The following is a 19,086-nucleotide window of genomic DNA, read 5'->3' as shown; positions in this document are numbered from 1 at the left end:
GGGATCACTTCAGTACAATTAAGAGCACTTCCTTTGACCTGTGCAATTTATATCAAAAATTTTTTGGTTATAAAACCAAACTGAGCACAATTCCACTTTTAAGAATTAAATCCTTCAATTACCCATGTACAAATCCTCAGTAAAGGTTTTGGCTTTACTGCTAAAGCCTTTATAACCCACAGAGGAGAGCCTGCACATAAAAACCCATGAAAATTAATGAACATGGACTTGCAGCAGTGAGAAATTTGGAATTCCTGTTCCTTGGGAACTTCCAGCGTGTCAAAACTTATTATTCTAAGCTGAAGCAAGTACTTTCAACATAATAAATTTGCACCAAAAAAAGAAAAAAAGTAATTTCTTATAACTTCTGTAAAGAATTGCCAATACTTAAATTGTTCTTGAATAGAAATTATAATGGAGAACCACCTATATTGAAAAGTTTCCTTTTATTTGCTAGATTTGACACACATGCACCATTTGCCTGAAATTCAGTTAATACTGGACTTCACATTTTGTGAGGTTCTCTATATTGACTTTGTAGTTAAAAGACCAGAACCCCCAGACTTCCCTACAGACTAAACTTTGCTGTCCAAATTACATTTCTCATGCAGCACTAGAGTCACATGAGTATCAAACACAGCACATAATTCTGGCCAAGCCAAGTGCATGTTATTTCTTGGGAGCTGAGTCTTCCAAAGACCTATGGATCCATCCATAGCAGAGAGAACAAAGCTGCCAATTAAAACCTTCACAAGGCAGTGCTCAAATAATGGAACTAAGCTGAATGCCATGATGAGCCAAAACTAAAAAAAAAAAAAAAAAACCTAATTATTTTGTATAAATACAAAGTAAAAATATTATTTTATGAACCTGGGTTGTGTTTCATTTGGGATTGCAACACTTCATTTTGCATCATTCCCACTGTGATTTTTAAAATTCTTCAGTTTGGAAAATCAGTCTGGTGAAAATTGCCATTCCTATTGGAACCTTGCACCAGTGTTAGCAAGCACCACCTCTGCTGCTGGTAGACACCTCCTCCTCTCCAACAAGGAAAGGCATAGGGCAGTGTTTGGTGGATCCACACAGGCAGGAACAAAGAAGCCAGAGGAAAAATATGTAGGGCTGTTAGTCATCCAGAATGACTTCTCTTTGTCACTCCCTCTGCCAGCCCTATGTCTTTTCTGCTGACAGACAACTGCTATCCTAAATGTTGTGTTACTCCACAGCACATCAGCAGGAGTTCCACTGATGCAAGGAGATGATTCTCTCAAATAAAGAGGAGACTGAAACCAAGGACGTTTCTGAGAAAGAGCTGATCTTCCCAGTGTACTTGCTCTGTTACAGAGCAAGAGATTGCAGTTGCAGCAGACACATGTTCCTATTTTAGCCAGAATTTGAGCTTCCTCTTGCAGCTCAATGATCATCTTGGGGCCAGGTCCCCAGTGGGTACAAAACAAAGTAGTTCCTGCTGCTTAAACAGTTTGAAATGAGAAAAGAGTCCCCTGTCCTGTGGTACTCATTGCACTTGTTCCTGTTGTACATTATACCCAAAATGCATTCAGCATTGCCCTGAACACCTCCCTGTCCTAATCCAGCCCACAAAGTCAAGAGCTCAGGAACTGAATAAAAACCCACTGTGCAAATACAGTTTGTAGGTCACAGGAAAGAAAGGAAGAGCACATAGAGCACATTTCAGTTTTCATTGGTGCTTCTGGCAACCTTCTTCCCCTACACATCATCATCAAACAGACAAAACCCAGGCTCCCCGTTGAGTACACAAGAAAGGGAGACTTCCCTTGTGCTTCACTGTGCTGCAAGCTGTAAATTTCTGAAGAGCTCTGCTATAATCTTTTACAGTCTGCAATCCCACCCTTCAGCTTAATGAAATGGAATGGTACAAATGCTCTCTGGACATTTCACTGCTGACAGTTACCCAAGGTTTGTTTCAGCTGTTACAATATGGCTATTTTATTGTCTTTTTTTTTTTTTTCTTTCTCTTGTACAATTTCATGACTAACTATGTGTAAAATGGAAGGAATTTGACAATTCTTTCTTCATCCAGTTGGACACAAACTGGACGGGTTCCTTTAACTCACTTTTCAGCTGGCAGGGCTTGCTTTCTGTTTTCTTTTAAATGTCAGAAAAGGTTAAATAGGCTCTTCAAATCTGCAATAGATTTGGAAGATCTCTGGGGGTAAAACCTTCACAAAAGAAACAGTTTATATTAGTTCAAACAACAAACCGTGGTTCTGAACCTGGAAGGCAAGTAAAACAAACCTCATGCACATCTCACATAAAGAAATCACAGGATTTGTTTTTTGCCCAATATCATGACATAATGAAACCTTTTGAATGGTTTTGATCTCTTTAACTGTCTTGTTGTTTGGGGCTTTTTCACTGTTGTTCTATTTTATTTGATTTATAATACATTTATATTTTACAGTTGGAAATACTCATGCAGATCAGGGAACTGGACATGAGAAAGTGACTCCCACCATTTTCCTGCCTTTGCCTGGTGTCCTGCTTGGCCACAGGAGTTGCAAAGGGGTCAAGGCCCTTGCTAGCCTGCCTCATCTCTTCCTCACTTGAAACAGAAAACAAACACAAACTCTTGTGTCTAAAAACTTGAAGGAAAGTTGGCGAGAACTTCAGCTTTCACAACTCACTAAAAAATTCAGCACTCCTCATACCACTGAAACACTACCATCCAACTCAGCATTTGCCTGGCAGATACAATCTTTATGTCAGGTAAAGGGTAAGGAGAGAAGACAGTGAAATGGTACCTGGATCCACAGAGCTGTCTATCAGACATACTATCTCAAGATACTTTAATTTTGAGGTAGGATGGGACAGAAAAAACAATATGCAGAGATTTTGAAGAGTGGTGTTGTGTGTTGGGTGACTAAGGCTTTATGCTTTCTACATCCAAACACAGCCCACACTAGAGGACAGATACACTTTTATCAAATTCCTCCTGATTCAAAAATAGCTTGGCTTCTACTGCCAGCTACATGCAAGGACCTTACAAATTCAGGGTGACCATTGTTTTAAGATTCTTTGGATGCATCTTCTCTTGTTTCTCACTGCCAATATTGTTCATGAGGAAAGAGAGAATTTGGCCAGTGAGTAAAAGTTCTTGTGCAGAACAACAAGTCTGGATTTGTTGCACATGCCCTGGGGCACTTGGAGTCAGAGACTCAGAATGTGGCAAGCATCTCATGAGACAATGCTTCCCTGATACCTGGACCAGCTGCAAGTGCACCCCAAAACAGAAGGACCTTTGCTTCTGCTTCAGGTTTCCCACTGCAAATGGAAAAGTTCAGGTGGGACATTGAACCTGGAGAATCCCTTGATGCCATCATCTGTAGTTGAGGTTACTGATAACTGGTAATCCCTGTCTGCTCTGTCCTCTCCTTGCCAAGGAGAAGCCAGCCCTGTGTCCAGACTCCAGACAGGAGCTTGGGTAGGATGTGGTGGAGAGAGCACAGGCAGGTCTGAGCAGAGAGATCACGTTACTGTGGTGCTAAGCCACTCACCTCAGCACTCCTGCCAGTGCCAGGATCCCTTCCCAGTACTCCCCTGCTTTGAGAAAAATGTGAAAAGTGGTTTAATTTGCCCCAGGCCTGTTGTCACTTATGACAGCAATGATCAGAAACAGGGGCCATTAACAGCCCTAGTATTTAACTTATACATTCACTTACGTATAGAGAGCTCCCTGTCTGTATGATTAATGTCATCTCAACATATTCCATTAACAAAAATATGAACTGCTTTGATTTTTTTTCCCCCATGCGACTGACAACATAAACACGTTGTCAAAAGCACTGAACAGATGGTAAGGCACTTAGGAAAGTTTGCTACCTCTAAAGAAGTCACTGGCCTTCAGCAAGCACTTAAACCACCATGGGTAGTAATTGAAAGAAGGCTGTCCTGCAATTCCAGAGCTGGAATTGAAGAAATGGAATGAAACACGGTCACTGCATCCTCCATCCAACAGTAACTCTGCATTGCCATGGTGGTTCCTGATGGGAGCCACCCTCTGATCTGAAGCTGGTGGTCTATCAGTAGAGAATGGCACAAGAAGCAAGGATGGGCAGAGTGTGGGACAGCAGCAGGCAGGGAGCAGAGCTCCAGCACCTTTAGGAAGGAAGCTTGACACAGTGTCAGCTTTCACTCTTGGATCTCTCACAGCTGCCTTCTCCATTCTTCTTAGCAGGGAAGTATGCTTGATTTCCCTTTTCTACACAGTAAGCCTTACATTCTTACCTGACAGTATCCTTGGGTCTGGCTGTCTTGGCAATCCAACTACTCTTTCTCATAATTTCCTAGAAATCATTACCAGTTTCACCTCCCCAGTGTCTATTTTCACTTTTGGGTCTTTCAACAGCTTGAGTAATGAGTGTTGAACAACATCAACTTAACTCCCACAACATGAACTAATTGTTTCTGCAGAGACCTCTTACCATGAAGACAAATCTGGAGGGGACTTTGTCTTCCCTACTGCTACCTGAGGGAGTTTCAGATTTGGTTCTTCTCCTCCTCTTCCTATGACATGGAATGCCTTGATCATCCTCTTGTTCTAGCAGCTGGTATAGCTTGCAACACACCCAGGGATAAAAGCTGGTAGGGTTTGCTAAAGACTGAAGGGACTAAACTATTATGAGAAACCTGAAACAGCCCTTTTCCCACTTCTGTTTTTTTACTGTAAGCTAAGTTATACTCATTCCTCAGGCTTTACAATCACTTTATGAAATCACACATTCAGAAGTGAATTTGTTCCATTTCCTCTGAATTATTTCCCACAAATATTCTTGTCATTTTCTCATTCTACTACTACATAGTCTTTAAATTTACGTATTTTTAAAATTCTGAATAGCGTTTGCTTGAGAGCTTTCTAGTGCTAATATATGACTATAATATGTTTTATTATGCCTTTTTTTAAAGGTAGATTCTTCATCCTCAGTGGAGATAAGGTGACCTTTTATAAAGTAACTTGAATACTCTAGCATTTTTTTCATGTGCAGGCACTGTCCTGATAGCTTTCTTCCTTGCATCCTACTATTGATGATCTGTCTGAACCTGTTTCAACCCTTCTGTTTGCCCTCAGATGGCTATTAACACCCTAAACAAATATTGGTCAAAGAAAGAGAAGTTATATATAAAGTAGTCTGATTAAAGAAACGTGGAAGAAATATGAATGCAAACCTTGGACACACTTTGGACAATAGATTTTTTCAAACAAATTTGATGACATTCTGTAAAGTAAGCTATTTTCAAGTCTGACTCTAAGGCATAAGTTTAGCTGGCAGAAAAAAATTTAATATTCCCACCTACCTAACCTCTCATTACCATCCTGCACCCTTTTTTAGAGCACAGTGGCAATGATTTATTATTTAGGATTTAACACAATTAAGAGCCAGGCATGGTCATGAAGGCTAGGCTGTGGGACATCCAAAATATAGGTATGGGTGCAACACACTTCCCCATCCTGTTTCCATTGAGGGCACAGAAACCCTTCAAAAATTTACCTAAACTTCTAAGTTAGCATGGTTTCCAAAAACAGCAATCACTGTCCAGTTACTGCTTAGCAACATTAATTAAACATTGTTTATTAGAGAGCTCATTAGAAATGTTGCATGTTTGCATTACTGTCATTAGTTTCATTGAATTTCTAGGGTTCCACATTTTGATTTAAAGCAAGTGACACTGAACATTTTAGAAAGCAGGAATGAATTAAAAACTGACAGACAGATCTCAAAATTTCAATGGGGGAAAAGTCTGAATAACTGTATTTTTAGTGCTGCTGTTCTAGCATGAGGCTCATTTTTGGATCAGCACTTTCCTCATGGATTTAGCAATAGGTACAAAATCCCTACTGATAAAAATTACTCTGTGAATGGAGCAATGATCTGTAATCAAAGCATTCAACTGAAAAATTCAAATGAAATATTTCAGTAAAATTTTCTGAGAAAAGCAGTTCATCATACCTAGAGAAAGACAGGTCCTCACCACAGATGTCTTAAGATAGAGTTTAGCAAAAAGACTGTTCCTTCTGGTTATGAATACATGCTAAACAGGGCTGATGAATTCATAGGATATGTTGAAAGAGAAATAATAACCTAATAGATGACATTATTACCTCTGCAGATGACATTTATTCATGCCAGCTGGTTGCATCCTGTTTTAAATCCACACCTAAAAAAGGATACAAAACCACAATATTTAGCATGACAGAACCACATGGTTGTTTTGGGTCTGTAGAAATCCCCTCACCATGGGAGAGTTAGAGAAGTCAATCTATTTAACTAATCACCAGAACAACTGGGGAGAGAAGAGGTGACTTGATCACTCTATAATTACCTTCCCAAGGAAAAAATAGCAGTTGCTAAAGACATCCTTAATTCAGCAGAGAAATGCAGAACAAGAACCAGTAGCTTGGAGTTGGCTTAAAACTTGGCACATTATTTAACTGGGAAGGGATAAGAATCAGCTAATTAGAGTAATCTGCTTGTAGAAACAAAGAACATGCCTTGTTCTCTTGTTCTCACGTTGCCATACCTTGTCTTCTCCAAATAAGACCTGAGCATCTCTCTGCAAAGCACAATTTCACTGAACATTGTTAATGGATTTTATTAGGTGGTGACCAGGAGAAAAACTGCACCTAGGATTCATAACCCAGTCAGATCAGATAACTCCAATGGTCTGGCCTAGATTCAGATACTTCAGAACTAAGAACTGCCTGGTACTGACCAAGGATATGTGAGATGCTTCATAGTACAGTAACACTTCAAACAAATTGCATTTGTCTTCTGTCTATTGCAGATAATCCTCTTGGGGAAAAATGCTTTAAAAGGCATTAACTGTGAGTTGACTACCTCTATATAGATTGGATTCCTGGTAGCAGGCTGAGACAAACATTGCAAAGTTATCTACTACAATTAATACTTATGTTCTTTTTACTTCTTTCTAGGTGAAAAAAACAGTCTGAAATGACACCAAGTCAGGGTCTCCTGTAGCAGAATTCATGTGGCCACTGGCACACTGGACTGCAGTCATAAATCAAGCCCAACTGAATTTTTAATGACAGCAATTTTTATCTGACTCTATTAAGGCAAATCTCTCACAGAAATTACTATTTTTTCTCTGCTTTGGCTTCCTTTGGTTGATGAAAACCAATACCAAATAATCAGCAATTTCATTGGCAACTATCTAGACAATATAGGTTTGTCTGTCTTCTGAAAACCAATACCAAATAATCAGCAATTTTATTGGCAACTATCTAGACAATAGTCATTTGTCTGTCTTCTTTTCTTAGCTAAATCATTGTATGCATATCCTGTAAGTAACATCCTGCAATGGAGGAAAATGACATCTTGGATTTATCTCATGTAGGAAAAGCTGCAGATAGTGAACAGCCTTCTTGATATTTCTGCATTAAAATCAGCATGTTTGCTTGGCCCACATCCACAGACACCCCTCTTTTCCAATACACTAATATTTTTGGAGAAGCCACATTAGATGGACTTCTCTTTACACTGAAAATTTTCTTTGTAGTCTGTAGATTTTCTTGAATTCTCATACCAAGATACGTGCGCACACTTCATCCCCAATATCCTCAAAGTGTTTTTCATGATCTACTAATTTCCAAGGCATATGAGAGAAATAAAATGACTGATTTCACTGATGTTGTTCCTTCCTAATCCATTCAGAACATTTTGAATTTGAGAGAGGAGTTGTTTTCCTGAGCAATTTAGTTTTTTCTGGTTGTTTTCCAAAAACTATGCAATGTTGGATAATCATTCATTTTCCAAGTACACCAGTGCATGGTCAGACTGTGACCTGTCTGTCTGGAATAGTTTGCAGGATGCATTTTGCTATTTTATCCTGCAGATCTAACACTAAGGCACATCTTCCATTAGCACTTGTTTATGCACTGTGATACACAGATAAAACTAACCAGTCAAATCTCTTTATTTTAATCACCTTCAGCAGTCAGATATGCATAGGTGGACTTCAGGACATCTGGAGATAATACTTCTGATACACAAAAAATCCAAGTTGTGATTTAAGAAAGTCTCACAGCTTCAAGCCAGTCAACATATTTCCAAACACTGGAATATTTTCATAAATATCTGCCTTGTGATTCAGAGATGGACAAGATCTGTGCACCCAGATGAAGCTGTTGATTTCTTCCTGCACGACATGCATCCTGCCAATGCCAAACTTGTTTGAAAGTACAGTATATTTTATACATACTAGAAGGATATTCAGTGCATGCACCTTCTGGTATTAGCACTAGCGTCTCCACCTAGATGTTAAAATTACATTTTCTTTCAGCCAAATATGTTAGATCTTGACATTCTCGTAAAAAGAATGTATCCGTTTTTCGGCAAACTTCTTGCAATTATCATTGACTCTTCTGTTATTGGTTTGGTACTTTAGATTGCCAGAGGAGAATGTTCCAAAATAACACAGTGAATTTCTTTTACTTTATTTCTCTGGAAAGGTCAATAAGCCAAGGTAAAATCCATGCAGTTGTTTTGTGAAGAAACTATGAGATTTTGGCCCTGAAAGACATTGAACAGGACTGAAAACACCACAGAAGCCTGTAGCCTCAGGTTTGAAAAATATGAGCAGTCAGTTGTGCTAGAAAATAATTCAGTGCCATGCTTTAAAAGGTAAAATCAAAGAATTCTGTGTGCCATATAAAGTTGAAAGGAAAGCAGAATCCAAAAGGGATGGGTGACCAGTTTTGAAACACTGTTTGAATAAGATGGATGGATTGGAGCTTGCCGTACTTGGTTTGCAGCCAGGAATAATCTTTTCAAAGCTAGGAGTGCTTTTGATCTCTGCCTACTCCTCCTCATCACTGTGAATCTCCAGGGATACAACCCTACCGTGCAATACAAGGGAAAGAAAATGTGTTTCAGAAGAGGGAGAGGAAAAAGGACAAGGAAGCCAATGAAATAGTATCTGAGAACAACACCGCTGCCTGTAATGACACTGACCTGCTGGTGCCAGTGGAAGAGTTTTGCAATATTTTTCCAGGTCTGCTCTTGTTTTTGATACTAGGCTGTGGAGCTGGTTCTGTGATTCTATACCACCCCCAGCACACTTCCAGGGGTATTGGGAATGGTTCTTATGAACCTGTGATTTGGGAGTAGACCCAAAATATTTACAGGTCTAAAGTCCCATCAGACAAAATTGAGCCAAATTGATCTGACATCAGTGGGAGTAAATACACAGATGAACAGGGGTCTCTGCTCTGCATCACTATCCCTATCCCAGCTAGGAGCTGGCTGTGTTGGAGGTTGAATGCAATGCGTTTGCAGAGTGTGCAGCAAACCCAGGAAATAATTTGGGAAGAAATAAAGGGGTATAATCCATGAAATGAGTACAGCAGAGGGCTCAAAGGGCACATGGTACTGTTTATAATGGAATGCACACAGCTCAGCTCTCATTTGAAAAAATAAAGTGTCTTGTCTTTCAAGGACCATCAGACCTCTCAGTAACACTGTACCTCCAAAACCACCTTGGCATTAACTTTGGTTTAGTCTGTACTTGTTGAGAAGGATGTGTCCATGGAATTACTGAGGCTGCAGACCTCTCCCTGGAGGTCTCTTCTTGTATCCTGTAAACACCAGAAATTCAGAATCTCCTGCTGGGACCAGAGCAGTCCACTCATTTCGGGATGCCTCTTCTTCCCCGCAACTCAGATGCTGCTAAGACTGAAACAGAATCACCACCTCCTGTTGGGTGGCATATCTTATGATGCATGGGAGATTTTAACAAGTTTTTTCTGTGAGTAATATAATCTCCCGGGGCTGTGGATACAGGCTTGAGCCATGGAATAAATGTGGCTTTTTGGGCTTGCACTCGTCCTGAGCAACATTCTCCACTCCAAACCGCACCCTGCGCTTGCTGGGAGAGTATAAACAGCCAGTTGGAAACTTCCTCTGGTTTCTGTCCACTCAACTTGGAAATCCCAGGTGTGTGGGTACCCAGTGGCACACCCAGCAGCGACCACCATGCAGACCATGCATTTCTGAAAGTCACCATGGTCATGGCTCCAGAGAAGCCTTCAAACTGTGGGGCTGGGCAGCCCCAGGAGGGACACAGACCACAGATCGTGTCAGCAGAGATGGATCTCTGCCTGCTGGGTGGCTGAAGGGCTGCCCAGCCCCACTCAGAGCCCATGTTCTGATCAGCTCCTTTATAAAGTTGTTCTCTTTTGCTCACCCTGCCTCACATGCATACTCACTCACATACTTTTTGGAGTGTACAAGACAAATGTGCATTGCTTGGTGTTCCCCTTGCTTGTCTCTGCATCACCCTCAATTCCTGTCAATTCCCCTTCACCAGCTGTTTGCCAGAACATTATTAATTTTCCAGAAATGGTATCCCCTAATGTTTGTCATCCTGTTGCGCACAGGAAAAGAAAATTAAAAAAAAAATCTTTTCTGAAAAAGAAATAAAGATAAACTGAAAAATGGGAAAAGGAGAGCAAAGGAGGGAGAGAGAAGAAAAGAGGAAAACACCTTCCTTTGCTCTCAAAGGCTTTTCTTTTAAAAGTTTTATGAGATTGCTGACAATGTTAATTTACTGGCATCTCCTTCAACACCCTACCTACTCCATAGAAACTTTAGCCAACTTTTAAAGCCAAACTGAATTCTAGGGAAAACTCACAAGATGCACAGAGAAGTAAATTTCAGCTTGTCAAGTGTTATACTGATTAGTGGTAGAATAAAACAAAATCTCAAATAACAACCTTCCCTCTCACTTCTTGTCAAAACCCACATCCTCTTGTTTTTCCCTCACCACCACCCTCACCTTAAAAATAAAAACAATAAAAAGGAAAATAAAATAGCCCCCTTTCTAACCACTTTGGAGAATGAAAGCTTTAAAAGCAAAACAATTCCATAAAATGATCCAACTGCAATTCAAAATAAACCGGTCTCAGAGAATAAGTTCAGTTATAATATTTGGAAAAACCACTGCATACGTTCCTATCCAAGGTCTGGTAAAGGGCAGCCACAAATTGTCTGATCACAAAGAAGGAATTTCCCCCTCACTGGTTTGTGGCAAGTGTACATGAGGCTGAGAGTGATGTTCAAAGAAGACAAGCTGAGCACAGTTTCTGCTGAGTGACTGAGCCCTTCTCAGTCTCCACATTAAGTAACAGTAAAAATGGAGTGAGGAGGGAGGAGGAGACACAGCTCCATACGTCAGCATAGACACAGATGGTTAAGACCAGCAGTGAGCAGGAGGAAATCCCCAGGCATTAGCATGAAGTTTCTCACTCCTACATCTCTGAAGAACTAACTCTACAGCAGAATTCACAATATGAGGCCCCTTTTCTGTGCTCTCAGATACAGAAGACACTGGATATCTTCAATCCTAACAACAATTCACTGTGTCAAGGGCAGCTCAGTAGCAAATAAGAGACCATAAGTTTCTTACTGAAATCATTGGTGTTGTCAACATTTATTATCTTTCAGATTCATTCAGCACATGGAAAAAGTCAAAAAAGGAAAGCAAAAAAAAAAAAATTTGGCCCCAATCCTGCCTTACAGATCTCTGTACAACTCCAGAAGCCTTCTCCTAGAGCATGTATAGGATCCACTGATAAATCAGAATTGAGATGAAGTGAAACAAAAGCTGAGGAGAGGCATCATATGCATTGCATTTGGAATCCTTCACTGTTTTGACTGCTAAATGGGAGGTGCTGTGATTAATCTGTGATTATGTGACTCACCATAATTATGTCTTGTTGAAATTGAATTTATTGAAGCATGAATCATTCCACCCAAAGTAGAACCTAATTGCACGATTGCTGTGGCAGCCATTTAGGGTTTAGAGGAGAGGTTTCTATGTTGGGTGAAGGCTTCCGCTCAATTCAAGCAATGCAAAATTCTGCCTTGTGACTTGCCAAAGGGTGAAACTTGCCTGGGAAATGAGAGGAGAAGAACCTTATCCCATGAAGTTCCGCTTGAAATGCTGGAAAATGTTCAGCCAGCCTGATAGTCAAAATCTTCCTTAGACTGAGAAGGTACATTAAAGATCAGTGTGGGTCAGTGAGCCTGGGGTCAGTATTTGAATGTTGTATGGCTCAAGCCAGAGACCTCCCACTGCTTCACTGTTATTTCTGGGCCCAAACTCACCAGGACTGGTATATATTCACAATAAACCTGTAATTTCATCAGTAAGACCAGACTGGAGAGAGATGAGCCTGGCACTCCTGCTTTGGATGACACATGCAGGAGGTTGAAGTATGTGGTGTCTGTGGGGTGTCTCCCAACCAGCAGCTCTGTATAACAGAGAGAAAACTAAGGTCAACTTGGATTTTTTCCCCCATTTTAAAGAAGAGATCCACATTTTCTATTCAGCTGTTTGGATTTTTGGATGGAAAAGACTTTTTTTTTTAAATGGGAATTTTTATGGGTAGACTTTTTGTTCCATTTTTTTTACCAAAAAGCCACATTTAATGAAACAGACTTTGTATTCAGTTTAGAAAGAAAAAAATTTACATTTTCTCATCTGATGTAAAATGGACCCTTTTTCCTGACAGACTTCAGTATAATTATTGCTAGCATATATGAAGGAGTATAAACAATGACTCTCCAGAGTAAGGAGTTTTGTACAGTTGTTAAATTTCCTGGTCTATTTTTAAAATTCTTACTGCTGTTGCTGTTGTCTATAATACAGCAGTAGCCAAGGCCCACAGCAGCAGTTAAGGTTGAAAAGGGGATGAAAATTGCAATTAAAAACAAACCCAAAGTCAGGAAAGTCTTTGCAGTCCATAATGCCCAATCAGGCAGAAGAATCAGACACAAGGGAAAGGGTGAAATTTACCCTTTTTTTCCCATTTAATATCCATGCAGAGATCTGTCACTAGGTTCTAGGATAATGGAAATAATCCTGCCTCCTATCACTCAACCTAAGTGCTCTGTGTACTATTGTTTCCCCCCAATTATATTTAGCCAATGGGAAAGGGATGCAGGAGTCCCATCTGGTACAAGAGAAGATGCCTCTTTGTTGGGATCACATCTGTTTTATGTTCACACTGAATCTTGGAAAGGAGATGTGGAGCCAGGGTATTTGCTTGTCTATTACAAATTTGTTACTTATTTCTAGCAATGCACCCTTGAAAGCAAATATTCAGTGCAAAATAGCTGGGCTTTATGGATGGGGAAAAAGGAAATAAATAAGACATTTTTTGAGTGATACCATATGAGTGTGTTTTTCATAGGTGTCACATTAGTCATCAGGAAGTTCTCCCCTTCAAGAGGAGAAGCTGCACAAGGTGTCAGCTTTTCTTTTCTATATCCGCCTCTCCAGAGAAGGCTTTGACTGACCCTGTCAAAAAGCTTTCCAATTTTCAGTCTGATACTAGAAACACTGGTTCTTGTGTAGATCATCCATGATCTCTCTATTTTTAAAGGCTCGACTTGTTCACCTCTATGGAAGTAATTTTTATTCTCAGGCTCCTGCAATCTGGTCCAAAAGAGATTCCTTCTCATCATGGTTTCTTGTAGAGAAACTTTTGTTTGGTCTTTGTTTTTGGTTTGGTTTTGGGTTTTTTGTGGGTTTTTTTGTGGGGTTTTTTGTGGGGTTTTTTGTGTTTTTTGTTGTTGTTGTTGTTTTGGGGTTTTTTTGGTGTGGGGTTTTTTTGTTTTGTGTTTGTTTGTTTTGGAGTGGAGAGATAGAGTCACTTCTTGTTGTCACATTGCCAAATACAGATTTTTCAAAATGAAAGTGAACTGCAGTAGTTCCTTTTGCATGCAAAGGTGACAAGAGGAAACCTTCTGCCTAGAACTGAAGTTGCACTTAAGCCTTAGTCAATAACTCTATACATTTTCTGAGGTCCATTCATTCATGGTACATAAAACTTTTGAAACTAATCTTGAGTATGGTGCTGGATCAGTCCTGTTGCCACCTTCATGTGTCCACTTCTGGCTTGACATTGCTGACTGTTTAATGTTTAAAGGAAGGCATGCAAAAAACCTTGCTGCAGGATGACCCACAACTTCTCTTCTGGGTCTTGCAAACTAGTCCCTGCAGTCCCCGTGCATGGAATGGCACACAGTCCCTGCAAAACAGACAGGTGAGACTTGCACAAGGGCAAGAAACAGAAATAAGTCCCCAAGGCTGGGAGGAGCACATGATCTTTGCCTTGGAAGAGGCCTTGATCTTCTTTCTGGTTCTCTGCTTCTGCCAAGTGGAGTTAGAGCTGGAGAGAGGGATGGATGAACATGTGTCTGGACACAGGGCAGTATTGCAGGCCAATGAGTCAGAGAAACAAAGATGGGAATAAAACAGAACTTTTAAAATCATTCTGCTACTTCATCCCCAAGCAGATTTGTGGATGTCTATTCTTTCCAGAGTGAGAGGAATGGAAAAAACTGTGACATTTCAAGATCAAGGTAGCTTCAGCCATTTTGCCACAGTATTCAGTGATGTCTCTGACACCATAGCTAAGAACACTAGGGTATGAGTCTTGCTGTTTTACTAGTAATCTGTTCCTAATCCACACCAAAAGGTCTGAACACCAGCAGAGTTATCTTCTCATAGAACATGGGGCCACTCTTGATTAGGTGAACAAATATCATTACCAAGAGCTGTCTCCACCTGCACAAGAGTCAATCTGCTGCTCACCTAAGCAGGTTCCAGTCACTGGCATAGCTTTCATCATTTCTCTCTCTATGTTAAAATTTTATCTCTCTTGTGTCCAGGAATAAATTGCTGGGTTTGTAGTTCTCAAGTTTCATGCAAGGTAAATGACACCATTAGTCCTACAGAGCAGTTGTCTGTTTGCTGGAATCAAATACTTATCTATTTCTATCTATCTTTCTATCTGTCTTTCTATCTATATTTACTGAGAAATGTATAACTAGACATTTTGATGAGTATTTTGGTGATTTTATCTGCTTTGCCTTCTTCTTTTCTGGCATAAAATTTTTAAAAACCATTCTTATAGGAAGAAAAACTCCCTTCAGAAGACATTTACAGACAGAGAAAAGAAACTTTATTTTCTCCCCTACTGTTACTCATCTGAAGGTTGCTACCTTCCTCCCCACCATCTCTGCAGATGTCTTCACCAAATCAAAACTTTTACTCTAGAGTGCTTTTCCTGGGAAACGGAGTTTAACGTGATCATGTTGTTTATGTGTCAGCCCGTACGACTTCCAGCTAACAGCTTTGTAACCTGACAGGCAGGAAAGAATGCCTAAAAATATTGTGACTATCATATTTCATCAAAATAAGCAAGTGGAGAAAGGAGAAAGACTTTCTTACTCAGAGATCACACCTTTTATTGAACACTAGAGAATCCACACAAGTGAGAGTCTTTGGAACGAGCTTTTGTTTCTTCCTCTACTTATGGAACCACTTTGTCTGTGAGTTGTCACTGCTCCCCCTAATTACAGCCCCCTCCCCTGGGTGGTATCACTTTCTCAGCAAGTGTGAAATATTGCCTTGGAACCTATCATCCCCCAATTCACCTTGGGTCTGGCCTGGAGGATTGTGCAATTTCAGCAGTCTGCTCCAGAGCAAACAGGAAAGAGAACCCAAGCCCTGGTTTTTACAGCGTGCAGCTTGCCTGCAGGAGCAGACCTGCTCAGCAGCATCCTGGGGATGTTCATTGCTCTGCTGCCACCAGAGAGGCAGGGCCATTCCCTCTGCTGGCTCTGGTGGCCCCTCATCCTGCAGGGGGTCATACCACCAGAGCTCCTCAGGCACTGCTGGAGGAGCAGGGGAAGATTCCTTCTTTGGCCAGAGAGGTGATGTGAACAATTGCAATGCTCCCATCCCAAAAAGAATGAGCTCCAAGATCAAATTCACTTGTTTACAACAGTACTCTATGTCAAGTGTTAGTGGCACAGACATCTGCAGTACAGTTGAGACCATAGGTGAATCCATCTCTGCCCAAGGCATCTCCTTTCTTCACCCACATTTTCTACCTAGCTCAAATGTTCTGTGTTACTTTGGTTTCAGCACCTTCTGGGAATGAAATTTCTCTCTCTGGAATAGAGATGGAGACTTGGGGACCTGGGATAAAATCTTCACCATTTTCATTAATTCATCCCATTGATATCCGCACAGGATGAAGCTCCATCCTCCATGCAGTGGTGTTTCTGCAGTCATTAGTATTGCACAAATGAATACTACAGTTCACTAGTGAGTAGCTCATGGCAGCTAAAACAGACAAGCTCTAAAAAAGCCTTTCTCCCACACTTTTCATATTATCCAAATCCATCAAGGAATAATTTATTTTTCTGAATTGTTTTTTTATATCCGTTGACATGTTTCCTTCACAGTTAACTTTACTCAAAGGAGGAAATGGCCTAGTCCCTGTTTTTTACTGCAGACAGGAATTTGCATTCTCTCCTTTAATCTTTCACACCATGAATACAGATGTGTAGATGTGGCATGATATTTTGTGACTCCTTCTTCTAGCCTTCCAGACTCTGTGCCCTGTCACTAGGCTGTTGAACTGGGTCACTCTCTCTGGTAAGTCACTTTCTCCCTCTATAGACCTTGGTTTCTCTCTTTCATAAACTGCATTTGTGCTCCTGGGTGAGAAGATGCTTCAGAGAACACAAAGACTTCTACCAGGTGTACACTAAAATTCAGGAGATTCTTAACCTTCCCTTGGTTAAAGTAATCTTTGTGGTTTGTGGTTTCCACCTACGTGTTCTTTAGACCCTTGAGCAGTGCTGGGAGATCCACATGTGCTGGGACAGAAAACTGCCTCCTGCATGCTTTGGGCATGTGTTCCAGCTCTGGAGAGCAGAGGGAGCCACCACACACATATTTTTGGAAAGGGAGTGGCCCTATGTGCAGCTGCAGATGTGCTCCTGCCTGGGGGCAAGACCTGAAGCCCAGACATCACTGTCCCAGGGCTTTAGACCACTCAGCAAAACTGCATTTCAGCAGACATGAGAGGGAATGAGCCCCCAAGAGGGAGGGGGTGGGGGGTGAGGATGTTTGAGACACACAGACCCTCTCCTCAAATGTACTCTGGAGAAGCCAGAGGAGAACATGCCTCCCTGGAGTGCTGAGCTGTATCAATCCTGGACACCCAGGACTGTGCAGGTATTAGAGCAATTGACAGAAAGGCAGCAAGCTCTGCTGAAGGCCAGTAGAGGAGCAAGGTTTAGTGACTGCAAGATGCTTCATGCCACTGTTTCATTACTACTGAAATCAGTGTTGACTCAAGGAATGAACTCAAGAGATCTTCTTCACTTCCCTCTCCTGCCCCCAGTTTATGGAGTGGATGACCAGAAGCAGATGAGCAGTAGCCCTGTGTTACCAGCACAAGGTAAGACATGCTGCAGCAAAAGCTTACCCATACTGGGGTAAGATGATTTTCCTCTGGAATACAGAAATATCAAAATTTTCTTCAGATAAATGTCATTTGAGAGGAAAGGGGGAAATCTGATTGGACTTCAGTTGCCTAAACTCCAGCCCAGATGTATTTTTCCTTATAAGATCTCAAAGTGCTTCATTTCTAAATCTGTATCATGGTGTGTCTCTTTATGATACGCTGCAAAGATCAGGCATCCATCCTCCCCCTTAGGAAGGCAGATTTCCTAGAAAACTACATATCCCTCAGGGCAAACAGAAGCTGGAACTTTTTTGACACTAGATGCCACTCCTGTTTGGGTAGTTTAATGGGAGATGTAGTCAATCTGATTATTAGCTTATAGAAGACAACACAGGCTCAGACAACAATTCCCAGGAGGCAACATAATGATGAAGCTGAAACTAAGCACTAAAATTACCTCAGAGGAAGGGATCCTCTGCAGGCAGTCTCAGATATGAAGTGCTTCAATTATTTACCTTTTAAATGTCAAAACAAGATGTTTTGACATTTGCTACTAATAAAAAACACTTTTGACATTTTCTGCAGATTAGAAATTCTGGAATTTTTTTCTTTTTTTTTTTTCTTTAACCTCATGTTTGGAACCTAAAACAAATTTTCAAATGTCAGATTTCCCCTTGGGATGGATATTCATAATTTTTTCTCAGCTCTAGTTGTGATGCTTGGAATTGCCTCTGAGAGCCAAGGGACCTACAGTCCAAACACTGAAACAGTGTGCAAACTTAGGCAGAGGAGAATTTCCTCCCTTTGTTCTGTATTTTGAAATAGTAGTCTTTCTTAATTCTATGCCTCCTTTATCTGATACAGTTTAGCAAAGTAGGCAATTCCATCTAATAACTTTCTTCTTTACTATAGAGCAATCTCCTTCCTATTTAACCGTGCCTAGATCATGTGTAAATTTCCCAGGACAGAGAAAAGGATCTCAGTGCTGCAGTTGGGACCTGTGGATGATATTTCTCTTTTATACAGTTCAGGCTGAGGTTCTGTACACCCGATGGCCATTCCCTGGACAGCCAACAGAGGTCTGGATTCTTAAGATTGCCAACATCTTGTCTGGATATCCCACATCCAACCCCAGCTACAGACCAGGAGTTGACCCTTACTCTCTGCCCTGTCAGCAGGAAGTGCATTACACCCGGGACAAACTGAAAAGCAATAAAATATGCTGACTGTTGTACAGTAACCAAGACATGACAAACACACATCTTTTTCCAAAGATTCAGTTAATATAGTCAGGTGTCAAATCCCTGTTAAACAAGGTTTGGATGTGATACTGGAGGCCCAAAGGAGCTTTTATCTGACCAAACTTTGTGCTTTTAAGTAAGAGGAGGGTAGATGAGGGGAACAGAGCATGTTGCTGGGGCAATATAAAAAAAAAAGGTCTATGAATAAAAAGTGGTGTGTTCCCTTGTGCTAGCAAACCAAGGCACTGAGTAGATTGCCTTTGGGCTTGACAGTGTGAGGAAGGCAAGTCTGAGCCTGTGAGCAGACCCATGAGGGGCTGCTCAAGTTCATTCCTGTGCCTTTGCAGACAGCCCATTCCTCCAGGATGTGCCACATGAGCAGTTACTGCACAAAATTACAGTGTTAGCATTGAACATGAAATCAGACAGGCCACTCACCCACAACAAAGCTGCTGATACTGAGGACTACTCTGTCTGATGATGCTAACCAGTGGCAGCTGCTCTTGGATAAGTGCAAGA

The sequence above is a fragment of the Erithacus rubecula genome (assembly GCF_903797595.1).
Source record: "Erithacus rubecula genome assembly, chromosome: 8".
Lineage (NCBI taxonomy): Eukaryota > Metazoa > Chordata > Aves > Passeriformes > Muscicapidae > Erithacus > Erithacus rubecula.
This window is presented reverse-complemented; position numbering follows the sequence as displayed.